Source organism: Colias philodice, chromosome 19 (assembly GCF_061535455.1).
Source record: "Colias philodice isolate Cphi_HAF_F1 chromosome 19, ilColPhil1 Martin Lab GWU primary, whole genome shotgun sequence".
NCBI lineage: Eukaryota > Metazoa > Arthropoda > Insecta > Lepidoptera > Pieridae > Colias > Colias philodice.
Window position 1 is genome coordinate 6,661,703 of NC_143104.1, and position 17,631 is coordinate 6,679,333.

The 17,631-nt window shown below is 32.6% G+C and overlaps 1 protein-coding gene and 1 long non-coding RNA gene across 2 annotated transcripts in view; one reads left to right on the forward strand and one right to left on the reverse strand.

Moving 5' to 3' along the window:
* Positions 1 to 17,631, forward strand: part of LOC149480005 (uncharacterized) — a 340,612-nt gene that overhangs the window by 134,479 nt on the left and 188,502 nt on the right. The window lies entirely within an intron of this gene.
* On the reverse strand, positions 2,411 to 3,407 carry LOC149480009 (uncharacterized). Its single transcript, XR_016317144.1, has 2 exons — positions 3,185 to 3,407; positions 2,411 to 3,054 (listed from the first exon to the last, which is right to left on the reverse strand). It is a non-coding gene; the product is annotated as an uncharacterized LOC149480009 (long non-coding RNA).

Genomic DNA, 17,631 nt, shown 5'->3' on the forward strand with positions numbered 1-17,631 from the left:
ACCGCGGCCACAGCTAGTGAGTAGATAAACGCAAGCTGGATTGATTAAAAAAACTCTATCGTTATATTTAACTACAAAATCTTGCTAATTAAATTCCAAATTTCATTAAAATCAGTGCCAAAATCATCAGTGTAGAGAAAACTTTTCACATTAAAGGCCGCAAAAATGCCTTGTTAATATTTTAAGTCCAAAACACCGCCAAAGCGAATTCATCGGCTCACAGAACAAAACTTACGGTCAGCTGCTCGTGACACAGTCGATTATAGCTAAAATTGATATCACATGTTAAATTCCGTATTTATTCTATCGTTTGCCGTATATTAAAAGGTTACACACTTTTTGTTTATTTATATTTCATCGTAAAAGGATTTAAATAAAATAATAATTCATTCGCCATTTCAATTCCAATTTTACTACGGCTTAAAATAGCAAATTACATTAGCTTTATTTATTTTGAAATAATATAGGTATATGTCTCAATCGTATTATTTATTCGTAGAAGGATATTTTAATATTTTATTTCAGATTGAGATATAACTGCAGACGACTGTCTTAAAATATTTTTGTCCTACGATCAGTCTAGACACGTAAGTACCTACGCGATGTTTTCACATAATATGTATTTAATGAAACTAACTTATTCATATACAATTATTACAATTCATATCCAAGTTATTTATTCCAGCGTCTTAATGATCGCAATGGAAATAACGTTAATGACCTTGCTATTAAATTTATATTTAATACATAATTATTCTACATCTAGAGGTTATCTCTAGATGTAGAATAATTATGTATTATTCTAGTTTTTGAGTGTTATTTTACAAAAATTACTTCTGTAGGTTGTACAAGTATTGCTTGGTTCTAGAATAATACTAACTAGAATTGTATGCAAGTTTATGCATTTGTTTTTACTTTTGAAATTGTATTTCCATTAGATAGGCAAGCATGGAGAGAGGGTCTGTTCCCATAAGACTAATAAAAGGGCCCGAAGTGCAGGGAACTAGTGAACATCATAAAGTATTCCATAAATAATATTCTATTAGTAAAACAGATGTAGGTAGATCGAAAAAAATAGTGTTGAACAGTGCGGCCTTAGACAACTTAGAAACTAATAAATTCTAAGATTAAAAAACTTTAGAAAACTTTTATTAACCTCCCTGTATTTTTACTAAATAAAGAGACAATCCAAAAACAATCTTGTAAACCATATCTACATTAATCGTTACGTAAGATAATAAATTAACTACTCTAGATAAGTTCCATTACGGAAAAAATACTATCATCAAAAACAGCGATAGCCGCGAATCAACCGGACAGAAGGTAATTATAGAAAACGAGCCATGTGATTTATATGTTAGAGATTAGGTTCCTATGACGTGGGTCCTCTTATCCACTTCCGAAGTTATCTGCTTACTGATTTCATTACTGAAAATGTACGCTTTGTTAGATCAAATAAAAAAAAAACAAAATTGTACTAAAGTATTGTGGCATGAGATCTTTTATGTTGTAAAGAGTGGGGTTTCTCATTTTTTTAACGACTAACTCAAAGCTACTGACTTGACCAATTAAAACACAAGCAAAAAGACATACAACGTGATGCCTTGGTGACATAGGATATATTTTTTTATGTTTTTATCCCGGATGTATAATTAATAATACTACACCTTATTACCTGTGCCAAGGTAACGTCACCTTGGCACTTAGCCCGACAAGTGCTTTTACGAATAACTCTATATGAAGCGATTTGCAATCATCCTTGATTTTCTTAATAAATTTAAACATCAGCTCAACCTGATGCCAAGCAATACATCTTTTTACGAGCATATACTAAATCAAGTAAAAATATGATTTAAAATACTAAAAGTGTAAACATTGACAATGCTTGCTCATTAACAATATTTTATAATACAGACTACAGTAAAAGCAGAAAAACCGTATGCCTCGAATACAATAATCAACTTAATTATAAACACGAGAAAATTTAAAATGCAGCAAAACATAAATTCGCAGAACTTCTTAATATAATAGTCACGTTAACGTCATTAAAATTCATGCTATAAAATCATATAACATTAAAAACATTTCCCTCTAATAAAACACAAACACCACGAGACTAGTTTTTGTACAGAATGCGTTTTGCATACACGCCAGCCTCCGAAATGCAAAAATCCTTTTAAAATAAGCGCGAAGCAAAATTATGCCGGTCACGTATCGTGCCTCTTACTAAGTACGATATCACATTTAAAGGGTTGCAAGCGCTCTGTTTACAGACTTCATTCTGAATAGTAATCTCATTCAATTTCCGATCGTTATTTTAACCCTTAATTGGGCGCGCCTACAAAGTTGCATAAGCGGTCGCGTGGGGTGTGTAGCACCCCAGAATTAGGAAATAAAATAAAATACGAAATACATGCAAAATCAGACTTTTATTAATTAGAACATTTGAACTTACATATCAATCAACTTTTAAACATTTTTAATATATAATTAACTTATTTTTTTAATATGAAAAATATTTTTTACAAATCCTAGTTTTAACCGTTGCAATTTTTACAGACTACAATCATATGGTCATTGCACACATGTTTATGGCATTTAAAACATTCAGTCTTTGTTTTCCTGTCCTTACTTCTTGGACATACATGGCACCTTTTGTATGATTGCGATCGGCCTGCTTCAGAAATAGATTCTTGGTCCGAAATTTCATGCTGTCTTTTTAGTCGTTTTTGCAGCGGTCGTGGTAGTGTGGGTATGATGGCTCTTGATATTTGGTGAGGTTTGACTAAATCAACAGCCAGTAACTTTAAAAATAGTCTTCGGGATATATTGGGGTCAATTTAAGATTTGTATATTACATAGGAATTGATACCTGTGATATTGAAAATATGAAAAAATATCACCATCGGCCATCTTTTGGTACGTCTTCCTACATTATAAGTGGCGCACATTTGGTCGTTCGTATCAACTCCCCTTTTGGTTTTATTATAAAAATGAATAATTTCGGGCTTACTTTTCTCACCCTCTTAGTCCACGTGGCATTTTACTGGTAACCTAAAACAAAAATATCACAACATAACCTCAAAAATTTCAAAGTATTATAATTGAACACTGTTAACATTTATCACTTGCAAAATACAATGTTTTAAAACAGAAATAATAAAATTACCAATTGGCCACTTACTCGGAATTTAGACCACACAAACAGTCACCTGGGGTATCGTGCACCCCAAACACGCTCTCCGAGCCCAACCGTCCACAACCGAGCGCCGCTCGCAACTGAATCGTGTACGTTTTACGTGTTTACGAAGCTACCTGGAAGAACAGCGCGCTAAATTCAAATTTTAAAAAGTTGTGAGCCTGGAAACCCGCTCTGGGGTGTATGACACCCCACGCGACCAATTAAGGGTTAAATCTGTATAATCTCGCTTATCTATGCGACGCGTCTATAAATAATAGAACTCTTTCCGTTGACGGATTTTAAATTATTTTAATTTAAACGTACAGTGTCATTGACATTTTTTTTTATTCATGAATAGGTAAACATTTAGCCGCTGTTTCATCTGATGGTAAGTGACAACGCGTCCTAAGTTGGAGCATGTTTACCTAGAAGGTGCCTATTCAGAGTTCGATATAATTATTTCGAGTTTCGAGTAGTAGATATTTAATAATAATGAGTGGTTACGGAATAATTAGAGATATTATACATGTGGTTAAAAAGTAATACTAACCTAATTAAATTTTTTGAAAAGAAGAAAATTTCTAAGAATCAAAATATTAATTAATAGTTTACAAATACGAAAGTAAAGAAAACGATGTTTTAATGAATATATGATAATTTCATATTGGAATACCTAGAAATACAAGCTCCGTTAGCATTTCGGATCAAGATGGCAGATGAGTAATATGAAGAAATGTCAGATGGATAATTAACACAAGAATCGGGTTCATTTTAAAATACATCAAAATCAGCTCGTCGCCATACTTGGAAGTGGAAACGACTATAAAATTACAATGTTAACGTTTTAATTAACCAGTTCCCCGAATATCTACCGCAGCAAGTCATTTGCCGGGAAACCGAAAATGCAATCTAGTTTTATAATATCTGACACAGGCTGAAGTACTCGGGAAATTAATTTATGGCTTCATGCATGTGTAACTATCATGTCCCGTTTTCTAAATCTACCCGCATTGCGGATTATGATCGGACTGGCCGTGCGTTGCGACGTCAATATTGTTCCAACCACAGAGAATTTAATATTTTATTCTTGAGCCTTCGTTTAAAATATCTCTCGAAATACGCGTAATGTGAATAGCGAACAAAAGAGCGAGCCAATTGGTGTTTTCACTTCAATCATTTTAATTCTTGTAAATTGTGCTTTTGCGCTCCGCTATCAAACGGCTGAAATATAGCTTTATAGTTTCTTTAAATTGCAAATATTCTCACTGAAAGAAATGGCAGTGCTATTATTACAAGGTGTGAAAAATAAGCGCGGAATAGTTTCACGTTCCATCTTTGGTATATTTAGATACTTTGATGTCATGTCATAAGTATATATAGTTTCAGCTGAGTTCGAAATTTTATTATATTATTGCATGTTTCACTTAATTTATACTTTTGGTTTTATGGCATTCAAATACTTTATGCTTTATAAATAGGAGAGTGGCTGAATTGGTCAAGCATCCGCCCCGGAATGGCGCGAAAGGATGCGGGTTCGAGTCCCGCCTCGTGATCGAATTTTTTCTATTCTTTATAAATTTATATGTTTCACTTATTTTGTTATAATAATTAGCTCTCAGTTGTATCAGAATAAAAATAAAATTACGAAGAGTAATTATTGCCATACTCCAACCGCAAAGAACTAATTCAAACAAAATCATAATTAATGAAGTAAATTCGATTTACTCCGAAATTTTCATCAAAACTTTGAAAAGCCCTTTGGAAAAGTAAGCGTCGTGAATTACAAACATTTTGTTAAAATTTGCTCTATTTTGGAGAAATTTATTAGTTTATAAAACATAAATTTTAAACTATTTTGCAATAATTAATTAATTTAATTAATACATACAGGTAAATTAGCTTGGAGAAATTTTTGCATATGTAGTGGTGTGTATATTACTCAGATCTTAGAGCGCGTTTCCACTATATCGTTCTGGCGAACAAAAATGTTTCGATATCCTAACATTACTATTTAATTTTATACTTATTCCTAGCAACACTTTTGTTTTCAATAAAAACAAGTTTTTATTTGAAAGAAAATGGTTTTGACTTTATAAAAAAAAATATATCATTCAATTTTACGTCCTTGAGCAAACGACAAGGCGACTACCGTGAAACAATAAAATATCGTGTCCATAATAATTTGTTTCATAATTAATATTTGACCATAATAATTACGAAACAAAACAAATAAATAAATCGTCACTTGATAGTGGAAAGTGGAAACACGCACAAAACCAGAATAAACCAGTTTACGCTGTCCGTAGGTGCCACGTGCAGTCGTTTGGTACCATTAGAACATAAAGCACACATTTCATTCAAAAATTATAATTATTATGTACGTAGTTTAATTGATAAATTTTGTATTTGTTGATTGTTGTTATTATTTGTTATTATTGTTATAAAATTTGTTGAAGTGAATTACATGTCCCGCAGCCGGAGGCCCCAAATGAAAACTCAGATGTACTTAAAAACTACATTTAATAGCTAAAATGAGACTTTTACACCCATGCCTGCACGATGCAGACCGGAGTTAAAGAATGAATAATTTATACAGTTTAATAATTATAAAGACGTAAGCTTGGATGCTAACTAAGGGAAATCGCATCCACATTCTATTCCCGTGCGAACGGCGTATTCAGCAGTTTTGTATGAAGGCAGGGCCATAACTAGTGTTTAATTTGTGTGTAAGTGTTGTAACTTTATATTGTTAATTCAAAATGGCTCCAGTGTTAATACATGGTCGAGGCAAGCCTTTGACTTCTCAAACTAAAGAATTAAACTTTAAATGTCGTTTCTTTTTCAGGTTAGTAAATTTTTCATTTTAGTAACATTGTTAATGTAGAAGTTATATGTATGTTAAATGTGCAAATATTAAAATAAAGTCTCATCTTTTTCAGAGGAGAAACACATATAGTTTAATTTAAAATCCCTTAGTTATATATATAAAATAAAAACTAAAAATAAAATGTTGTTTTATTTTATTTGCTGACCATACACTACTACAAATGCAAAAATTTCTCCAAGCTAATTTACCTGTACTTACTTATAAAATAATATGATGTAATTTCATGATATGCTTTTCAATTAACAAATATTTTGCAACCAATGGTATATTTTTTCAAATAACTCATGTGATCCTTTTCATACCGATAATATAATAATATAGATTAAAAATACCATTCAAAGAAAATACTAGAAAGTACCTACTTGGTCCCATGGGCGATTATAAAGAAGGAATAGGCTTTGACAGCATAATATTATAAGTACGAGCCAAACGAGCAATAGCTTGTTTATGACACCAGCATTTGCAAAGCCTTAAAAATATAATATTATAATGGGGATCGCCGATCCTATTTCATGAATTCTTGAAAATCCAAAGAAAATATACCGTATTGAAAATTATATTGACATAACTATACCTTCATTGGAATGTAGGAAAATTTTAATCTATTTATACCTAAATATCATGCTTTCTAAAATTCTTGCACAAATAATACAAGTGTCATTAGCAATTAAGTAAACTCCTCAAGACTTATATAAGTAACCCGATCGTGGTTCCGCCAGAAATATCTTAAGGAGCACTCAATCAGTTGAAGTTTTCTGAGTGTCACGTCCAGTCTTCGCGATTAATGAAATGTTTTTGGCGCTCCCAATTAAAATAGCTACCGCTTAGGACATTATCTGTACACATAATACACCTACTGCGCAATAAATACGAACTATTAATTATAATAGTAAAAAGAAGCAATAATATTATTTTCTATAATAACATAAAGAATAACAAGTCATTCTCGAGCAAACGGAAACATTCAATGTTTTGTTATATTAAACTTGCTACTAACTACGTTTCCAAGAACGAGAAAATTGACAAGCGAAAACTCAAACAATAAACGAAAGGAAGGAATCTTTCGGTAAAACAAAATTAGAGAATTCAAAATAGATGAGATCAGCGAAACGGCTATGGGCTGATAGCTTTGTCGACTATTGGGTAAGTCGGAACTAATAAAAAACTTTCGTTTGCGTTCAATTGGTAGGACAAGGAGAAACATTCAATTAATTTGGAAGGTCAGTCTTGTTTGCTTTGACAACCCCTGTAATCGAGTTCCGAACGGCGCGCTCCCGACAACATTGTAAATCGTTAAATTTGATTCCGTGTTAACGTTTGAGCGCTGTTAGAGCGCTTCAATTTGACATTCAAGTATATTTGACTTACTTTTTTCACACTTTTGAGACCGTGTGAAAATTTTTCGAGAAGTATATTTCACATACACACATACATAGCACTTAATAATTTGGGGCTTCTTCTCTTTTTCTTGTGTGTATCCCAATACCTGACTGCCCTTCCACAATAATATTAGACCTGTTCAAAGAGCCACAAAAACTTACTCTACATTGCTTATAGAGCTCTTTGTATATAGCCTAAATTTACAAAGGCCTAGATATGTAATGCGCAATCACCACTTAATTATAATACGCGTGCTTAAACAAATGGAATGCAGTAGACGTGTAAATATAATATGCATGCACATTAAATATTTATTCTTTTAACTTAATAAAGATATTATAAACATCATTTCCATCAAAATGAAATTCCCATCCCTTCAATCAATTTTTTACAATAGATACATAGGTATAAATATATCTACATTTTAGTATCAAATTTAACCATGTCCATTCCCGATTAAACCACTGCATGATATTGCGGTTTGAAATAAAAATGTGCAAAGCAATTCTTTTGTGATGAAAAGAATATTTAAAAATAGACCTCAACAAGATTGGTGAAGCCTCGTATTAATTATGCAACCATGGGTTCATCATATAAATATTGTAAGCAAATTTTATTTAAAATTGCCCATAAGTTAAACGGGTCCTACTCTGTTAAACATGATTGAATTAATTACTATACAATTAGCTTCATTATAAACAGAGGTCACTTAACTAATAATAATTAATTATTGGAACTAGTCTGAACTGAAATAACTAACTATAATTATTGTTCTGATTTAATCAAGTTTAAGTTATTTAATTGCAAATATCACCTTGTGGAGGAAGGAAGGTGGAATTCCTCCACCGAAAAAGGGAGGATCCTCGACCAGTCTACTCGACTGGCCGGCCGTTAAGGCCCCAATGGATGATGTCGGAAAGTTGTATATATTATGCTCTGTAGCGAAAACATTCCGCTTGCGCGATTCAGAGCGAGGTGTCGCTACAACCTAAAAACTAATAGAAACCAACTATCGAGTAGTTTGGATAAATTTAAAATGAAGTTTGGGAAATCTCTTATGTTTGTTTGCAATCTGTTATTAATAAATAACCGCTGAATAGAAGTGTAGACTAACAATAATTTAACTTACATCAGTGTATTTCTATGATGTTTACAAACTGTTGTGAAATCGTAAATTATAAATAGTAAGAATAGTACATATTTTAAATAAAACAGTTATACCTATAACTACGTATTATAAGTTTATTTTTAGTTTAAAATCCTACTTCATACCGTAAATTTATAATTAGCAAAATTTATAACTGCATAAAAATAAGTACCTAATGTGAAAAAAAAAAGATTAAACAGGGCTTCCGCAAAGTCCAGACGGGTGTTTCGTATTTTACGTAGCAAGCGGTATGTGCACATTTCGGATTACCTTCTTTTGTAGAAACTTAGAACAACGCTCGTATTTGTACTTTAAATTTAAAACATTTCTCTATGTTACGTGTGAAGCAGTTATAATCATCTTGAGGTAAGTTTTGTCGCCGCGTGTCACTATTGTAATACTACATAATTTTATGTAGTATTAATATCTTAATCTTAATTACTATTATAAAGGCGAAAGTTTGTATGGATGTATGGATGTTTGTTACTCTTTCACGTAAAAACTACTGAACCGATTACAATGAAATTTAGCACACATATAGAGGGTAACTTGGATTAACACATAGGATAGGTTTTATCCCGGAAATCCCACGGGAACGGGAACTATGCGGGGTTTCCTTTGAAAACGCGGGCGAAGCCGCGGGCGGAAATCTAGTAATAAATAATAGCAATATAGTAAGCATTATTATATTTTTATTACAAAAAAGTTATAAATTTATAAAGAATAGAAAAAATTCGATCACGAGGCGGGACTCGAACCCGCATCCTTCGCGCCATTCCGGGGCGGATGCCTGACCAACTCAGCCACTCGTGACCCGCCAGAGCAATCGAATTTATTCTATTCTTTCAGTTTTATGTGTCTGAAGGGACATATACTATAAAGAATATATATAATATATACATAGACTATAAAGAATATTTTATAAAATTTATATTTATAAAGCATTTGAATGCCATAAAACCAAAAATATAAATTCAACAAAAAAAGGTCGTGTTCCATCGTTACAATATTGTATTCACTGAAAAGTGCTTCATATTGGTTGAAATGGTTGTTAATCATCTCAATAGATGGCGCGCGGTGTGTCCCTTCAGACACATAAAACTGAAAGAATAGAATAAATTCGATTGCTCTGGCGGGTCACGAGTGGCTGAGTTGGTCAGGCATCCGCCCCGGAATGGCGCGAAGGATGCGGGTTCGAGTCCCGCCTCGTGATCGAATTTTTTCTATTCTTTATAAATTTATATTTATAAAGCATTTGAATGCCATAAAACCAAAAATATAAATTCTACAAAAAAGTTTTTAAAATGGATTAAATAATAAAAGAAACTGAAAAACACACTTGACGCCGTAGCAATGTTAAGGTGGGTCCACAATTGATCATTTTCGCGTATCACATCTCCGTCGCGTAGCATCGACGCGTATTATATTTGCTAGTGTGGACGCAAAATTATCGCGATCGTGATGCACTTCGTATCATGATACACCCCGATCGCTATTAACCGCGTATCTGATACGTCGTATCGGATACGCGTATGTCATTTGATACGTGATACGCCGCGATCCATCTCAAGGCGGTTTTTCCCCGATCATCAAAAGCGATACGTAATGCCAACACATGACAAGTTTTCATTCCCGTGTGTGCGTGATTAGACAAGTTTGCATTCCCGTGTGTGTGAATCATGAGATCGATACGATGATCGGCGAGAGGATACGTGATCAAGTAAGTGTGGACGTGGTTTTTGGCCGAACCATGGCTCACGCGATAAAAGGTACGGTATGGTCAAAATGGGCGTCCACACTTAGGATACGCATACTCGATACGATACGCCTGATACGGATACGATTACTTGATACAAATGTGGATCCGGCTTAGCGTGATGCTAAGACATAATGCTACGACGTGATGCTACGACGTGATGCTACGACGTGATGCTACGGCGTGATGCTACGGCACGGCGTGATGCTACTGCATGATGCTACGGCATGATGCTACGGCATGATGCTACAGCGTAATGCTACGACGTGATGCTACGACGTTATGCTACGGCGTGATGCTATGGCGCGGCGTGATGCTACGGCATGATGCTACGGCATGATGCTACGGCATGATGCTACGGCGTGATGCTACGGCGCGGCGTGATGCTGCTGCATGATGCTACGGCATGATGCTGCGGCATGATGCTACGGCATGATGCTACGGCATGGTGCTACGGCATGATGCTACGGCATGGTGCTACGGCATGATGCTACGGCATGGTGCTACGGCATGATGCTACGGCATGATGCCACGGCATGATGCTACGGCATGGTGCTACGGCATGATGCTACGGCATGGTGCTACGGCATGATGCCACGGCATGATGCTACGACATGATGCTACTGCATGATGCTACGGCATGATGCTACGGTATGGTGCTTCGGCATGATGCTACGGCATGATGCTACAGCGTAATTTTACTGCGTGATCCTACGGCGTGATGCTACGGCGTGATGCTACAGCGTAATGTTACTGCGTGATTAAATGACATAAATAAATTTTTAAAGATTTTTTTTATTACTAAATATTCTAAAACTAACATCCGTGTGTCTGTTTGCCCGTTTGATTACGATTAACACAAAAAACTACTACACACATTTTTAGTAGATTTTCACCAATGGATGGAGTGTGCTTCTTAAGTACAGTTTTAAATATAATTTGGTAAGTTTTTGATAAGTGGAAAATTAGTTTTGTGTAAGAGCTAAAGTGGTTGCTAGAGCAAGACGAACTGTAATAACGTCTCAGTGAAGATATCAAATGTTCAAAAACTATTCGATCAGCAGAGTGAAGAGTCGAACACGTTCCACCAATAATTTTATACAGCGCAGAATCTATATGTAAGACTAGTTGATTAATCATACTTTCCTAGAAAAGCAGTTTCACTTTCAGCCTCACATTCTGTGCCATAACTATAAAAATAACCAAAATTCACTAATGTATAATTTATCAAAGCGTAGTTCGTTAATTATGTAACATTATAGTGTGAAAATTATAATAGGGTGTGAGTTTCATCAATTAATAAACACACTAAACAGAACGCGGGAAATATATTTGACGCCATTTTTGATCCATTGTATTTGGCACAAGCAATATCATTTATGAAAGCGGCTGCATGCCCCATACATTCACGGCTTATGGCATGCGTAGGAAATATGTCAGCATAGTTGGACATTTGTGTAACACATAACTTAAGGAGAGGCGAGCCATGCCACAGCACAAACATTTGGACGTCTGTATGCTACGAAGGATTTAGTTGGAATGTTATTTTCATTCATAGCAACTACATGCCGAGGAAGTGGACGAGGGCTTGACATACAAATGTGTTTGTGAAATGACTTGAATTATTAAAACATTGTGCAGAGCTCTGAACACCTTTGTTTATTCATAACTGCTGAGAGCTAAGTAATGTAAGCTTGAATATAGTATTATAATTATTAGATTAAAAGACGTTCTATGATTAAAAAACGTTATATTATAGAATATAAAGTATTTTAATGGATTGTTATTGTACGAGTATATTGCAAGTTTATTAAAGAAAATGTTGTCTTTGTCAACATTGAATAACGAAAAACTATAAACAAAATAGCATCAAGTACGATCCTTTTCTGAAAATTCAATTGTTCATTCTAATAACAGTCAAGAACAAATATTTATTTTAATACATATTAAATCCATCTACTATCAATATCTGTATAATACTGTAAAATACACAAATGGATTTCTTTTGATAATATAATCATTCAATAGTGAAATAAGCAACAAATTCTTGGAAGTATCTCAATAAAAAAATATTGCTATTAGGTCCAAGATCAGTAATTTCTTTTAGTTATTTGTAAAATTGTGAATTAAAACATTTTACATTTACTAGATATAAATATTGCACGCCTCATAAGCGAAGCGTTGAGGTGGGTACTACTGTCACTTCGCGCAAAACATCTGATTTTTCAAACTTAAAATGTCTTTATGTATCATACATTGCACTTGTAAGATAATACATACACACACATATTAAGAAAAAACACTATTTTTAACGTTCATGATATTTTTGATGTCATTTTTGTTATTTAAACTAGTTAAAAAACAGTTTAAAAAAGTTCTGTCTTGGACGTCCGTGTGTCTGTATGTGCGGATCCTTTTTCTTGTTAACACGATAGCGACCGAAATACTTTACTAATCGTTTCTTTTTTTTTCTCTTACGCTTGAGTATGCTCAGGAATAGAACCCTTTCATTTTTCAGGGTCTGATTCGATGTGGTTTAATTGTTATTAAATAAACAAAAATAATAATTAATAAATATTTATTAAAAAAAAATTATGAGGCGTGCACTCTTGGATTTTCCAAATTATTAATTACTTATCTTCCTTCCATGCGCGCTTTGTATTTTGTTATTAATTCTAGATAATTTATCAATTATTATGTATCACATACATAATATGTTTCACATAATATTATGAGGTTATTTGTATTTTTAAAGCTGTAATTGTAATTTGGATGGGTAAGTATTAATGATTATTTCATTTTAATTTTATATGTATCTAGTTGATAAGTCTATCTTTAAATAAATGAATAATTCTATATACGAGTATATTATACTGTGTTCATGTACTATGGCTATACAGTAGCCAAAGCTCTTAAAGCAATGAATGATACGACGGGATCACGACATGCTGACGACATATTGTGTTCCCGGCGCAGTGATTGACTGACAAATCTGAACGCATTGTCCTGTAGACATTGTTCTTGGGCTAAATACTGTGAAATATAGGGATAACAGTCAGTATCCATATATTTTGTACGTTATTTCATTATTTTTTATGAATGTTTGAGTTTAATTAAGAATAAAAAAAATGTCCCAAGGAATCATGACTGTTGACTAATCAGTAGATGAATAAATAGATAAATATAAGTCAAATGTTAACGTTCTAAATGAAAATTGTAGATGGGAAATGCCTCATATAAGGTAGCCTCGGTCAGCACTAGGTGCTTATAGAAGATTTTATTAAAAGTACATTTCAATGTAAAAACCAATGCGCGTGTAATTTTTCGTATACTGCACTATATTTATTTATTTATTTTATAATATAAAACTTGTAACATGCGCAAACTCTCTCGGCCTTAATATGAAAACAATAATATATTTTACAAGTCTATTTAAACCCGATATTTTAAAATATAAACGTTGCTACCAACGTCGACGTCGTTTCTATCAACAACCCAGTCGTATAATATTTAAGAGGGTGAAACTTTACAATAAAGTCAACATCAATATTTAACAGCGATTATTTTTCAGTTCGCGGATTGTTAGCCGTGGGCGCCATATTCAATTAGTTGAGTCTGGTGAAACTTGGCCGAATCGTCAGCATTTTCTTCAAATTGGGCGTTGGCAAAACTCCAGACGATTAACAACTTAGTGCAAGCTGTTTAATTTCATGCCTGGATGCCCGCGTTTTATGTCGCGCCCTTTACGTTTTAAAATCTTGTTTTGGAGCTCACTCGATAATAGCTAGGATTAATAGCACTTTGTAGTAAGTTGTTATCAGATTCTACGTATTAGATTTTGGTTTACGAATAAATACTGTGTTCTATACCTACTTTAGGACCCTAATAAATATAAGAATGTCCTGAAAAATGCAGTAATGTATGGCATTATATTGTATTTAATATATTACGATACCATTCAATGTTTCTTCATAACATTGTATCTATTTAAGAACGTCTTAAAAATAAATGAGATTATAAAACGTTATTCAAATTTTTGTTTTTTTTTTTTATTAAAATTATAAAATTTTCACTCAAGTTATACTGATAAAAACAGATTAGTAAAAGAGACAAGGTATTTATACACTAAAAAGTAGGCGAAAAAGTGTTGTTTTTATGTGTGTGATACACAACAACCAATGCGTAAAAATTTAACTTCAAAAGTGCCTCTGTTTCAGATATTTATATCTATTACGAATACTATAACAAAATTGTGAAGTTCCTAATCACATCTGGCTGCGAAGCCCTATGAGTGATAAGGGACACTGTCAGACTGTCATAGAAGGTGAACCAGTGTAAATTTTGAATATACCGATGCTATAGCAAATGTTAGACTTAGCTCTATAGGATTATAATGTAAGTGGTAGATTTGAGTGTTTTGTGATAAAACTTGGATGCAATTAGCTTCAACGTATTGATAGAGTGAGTGCATAACAGTATAGAGCATATTGTTATATTTTTAATTACATTAATTAGAAAATATATAACTTCAACCATAAAGTATAGGTATTGCAAAAGTATATTGCAATCACAGATCACAACCAATATACAGATAGATATTAGTAGTCAATTCCCGAATATTATATTTTGCTTCCAAAACAGAAACAATTCACAATAATAGAGCCCTGGAGCAGACGAAAAGTCATTTGTAAATTGAATTACTTAAGAAAAGACGAGTGAAAAGTTCTACTTCAAAACTGAATCAGATCTGTCTCGACTCTGGACGTATAATAACGACTTAATCTTCAGTTTTAAGCAAAGTAAGACATCGCTTCATTTTATATACAGATGTTACATTATTTCACGGACGATAAATTCTAGACAAGATAGTTCTCTATTATTTTGCAATCACAAGATCCGGTACATATTTTTGTTCATTCGCTTCTTAATTTACTTATCGCATTTTTGTTTCTTAGAAATGGTTTAAAGTGCAATATGACGACCTTATTCCTGCAATAAATATAATCGAAATTGATTTTGTAGAGTTATTAATTATTAGATAAGTTTTTAAGGATATTTATACACTATGTTTTAAAACATGTTGAGAAAATACATTCTATAAAACAAAAATGCTCTTGATACAACATTGAAAACCACATATTATAATAAATTAGAATCATGCTTGTCAATGATGTTCGACTTTTGATGGAATGGAGTGATTCTTTAGACACTTCTAAGAGTAAGGCCAAGAACATGGCCTTGAATATACCATAACATAGTTTTTTAGTATCTATATAAAACCGTAGGTACATAACTTTTTTATTTTCCGTAGATTCTATTAATGATATTAGAATGTATAAACTAAAATGCATGTGACGGTACTGGTAGTAGATAATATTAATATGATAATATAGATGCAATTACAACTCCTATAACAGTCTCTGTAATAGGTACTTTATGCTAGTGATTCTAAACGCGCAGATAATATTTAGAGTTTCTTAGAAGTGCCAGATCTCAGTGCTAGTTAACTTCTAATTAAGTTTTAATCTTCAATCTTCATCCATTCCATAGGTACTAAGAAACACCAAAAGTCTTTATCATTAAAGTCATGTGACCTTTCATGCCATTTTATAAGGTATTAGTTCTAACACTAAAACATTTCTCAATAAACTTTCAAACAATTGTTCCACAGAAGTGTAACGCGTTTAATTTGTATTTGATTACAAACTTGAAGCAGCCATTGGAAGAATCAAGAATATTTGATGTACCTATGTATTTTGAACAGAACTTGATTCAAAAGTCAAAACTAAATGAAACAACGTTTGAGCAAATAGACATTTGGAATTATGTTTACGTTGAATTTACAGCAAAGGTCGGGCAAATCCTTAGTCTCAATGTCAATTGAAATACGATCCGGTGTTTAAATTCGTTTAATTGTTACGTAGTAATTATGAGTTCATTTGTAAACCTTATTATAAGTCATAATATATTATGTAATAAACGGCGTTGAACAAATGCTCTGTTTAGTCGAGTTTGAAAGTAATTCATGAATTATAATATTATATTCAATAATATGTTTCGTCTTTAAAATAAATTTTTGACTAGGTCCGGTTGGTTAAAATGATCGGGTGCTGTATAAAAACTCTCTTTAAAACATTGTCATGAAAAGAAGAAAAAACTGCTTTTTATGTATCATTAAATAATTTAATTTATTGTATTTATTTATACAATTATTCTTGTATTTATTTAGGTAATATTATTAGAATATTACTTAAGTAAATACATTCAAATTATAAATTCTCTAACTAAACTTTTTATTAAAGAAAATGAATTATAGGTATTTTCCATTTAATTCGTTTACTTGCTCAATATGAGGTATGGATTACGGTTCTTAGACCTCAGAAATTTCCATAAAGTGATTTATACATTAATGAATTATTTAAGTCTTTATGAAGCATTCATACAATTATTGGTATAATAACGATTCGATCATTCAGCTATTCCTTCGATTAGAATTTTGATACAATAATTTAAAGATTACTAACATCTGGTAGTGCAAGATTCTAAGCTCAGGAAGTCATTAAATATTCACAAGCCGAGAGTACTTCAGCCCGCTACTTCGTATTGTTACTAAAGCCCAAAATAGTTTAATTACTACCAAAAATAGTTAATTTGCTTAGATTCTAGATTGTAGGTCATGCGGTAACGATGCGGCAGCCTGCGGAAACTCAGAGCTTTTTATCAAGCGTGGATCTAACGACCATGGAATTATCTTTTTGTACCAAGTGTTGCTACACTTGTTTCTCATGTTGCCACTTAGTTAACACTACAAATAAGTTGTGAAAATTCAACGCAAGATTTTAAAGAAACTTCTTCTTGTATGTTTTATTTATCACCTCATTTTTAAAGTGATACTGCTTCATTATAGTGAGGAGGGTAAGGTTTTATGACTTGAACAAATTGTAATAACGTGTAAATTCAACGTAAAATATTGTAAAATATTTTACTTTCCATGTTTCTCATATCAGAACATAATAAAAATATAATCATAAACCTTATTTATTGCGGTTTATAGTATTACGAAATTCTCGATGTAAAGAATTACAAAAGCTTAACAAAAAAACTTCATTAAAATATTTTTTAAATGGAAATTCTTTCAAATTTTATGATCCTTTTTAATAAACATGTTGAACTTTTAAGAAATAGAAGAATAATCCGGTTCATATTCACGTACAAATTGAACAGAAAATTATTGATAGGGCAGTCAGCAAAAGCAAGAGAGAACAGTAACGTGTTTATAT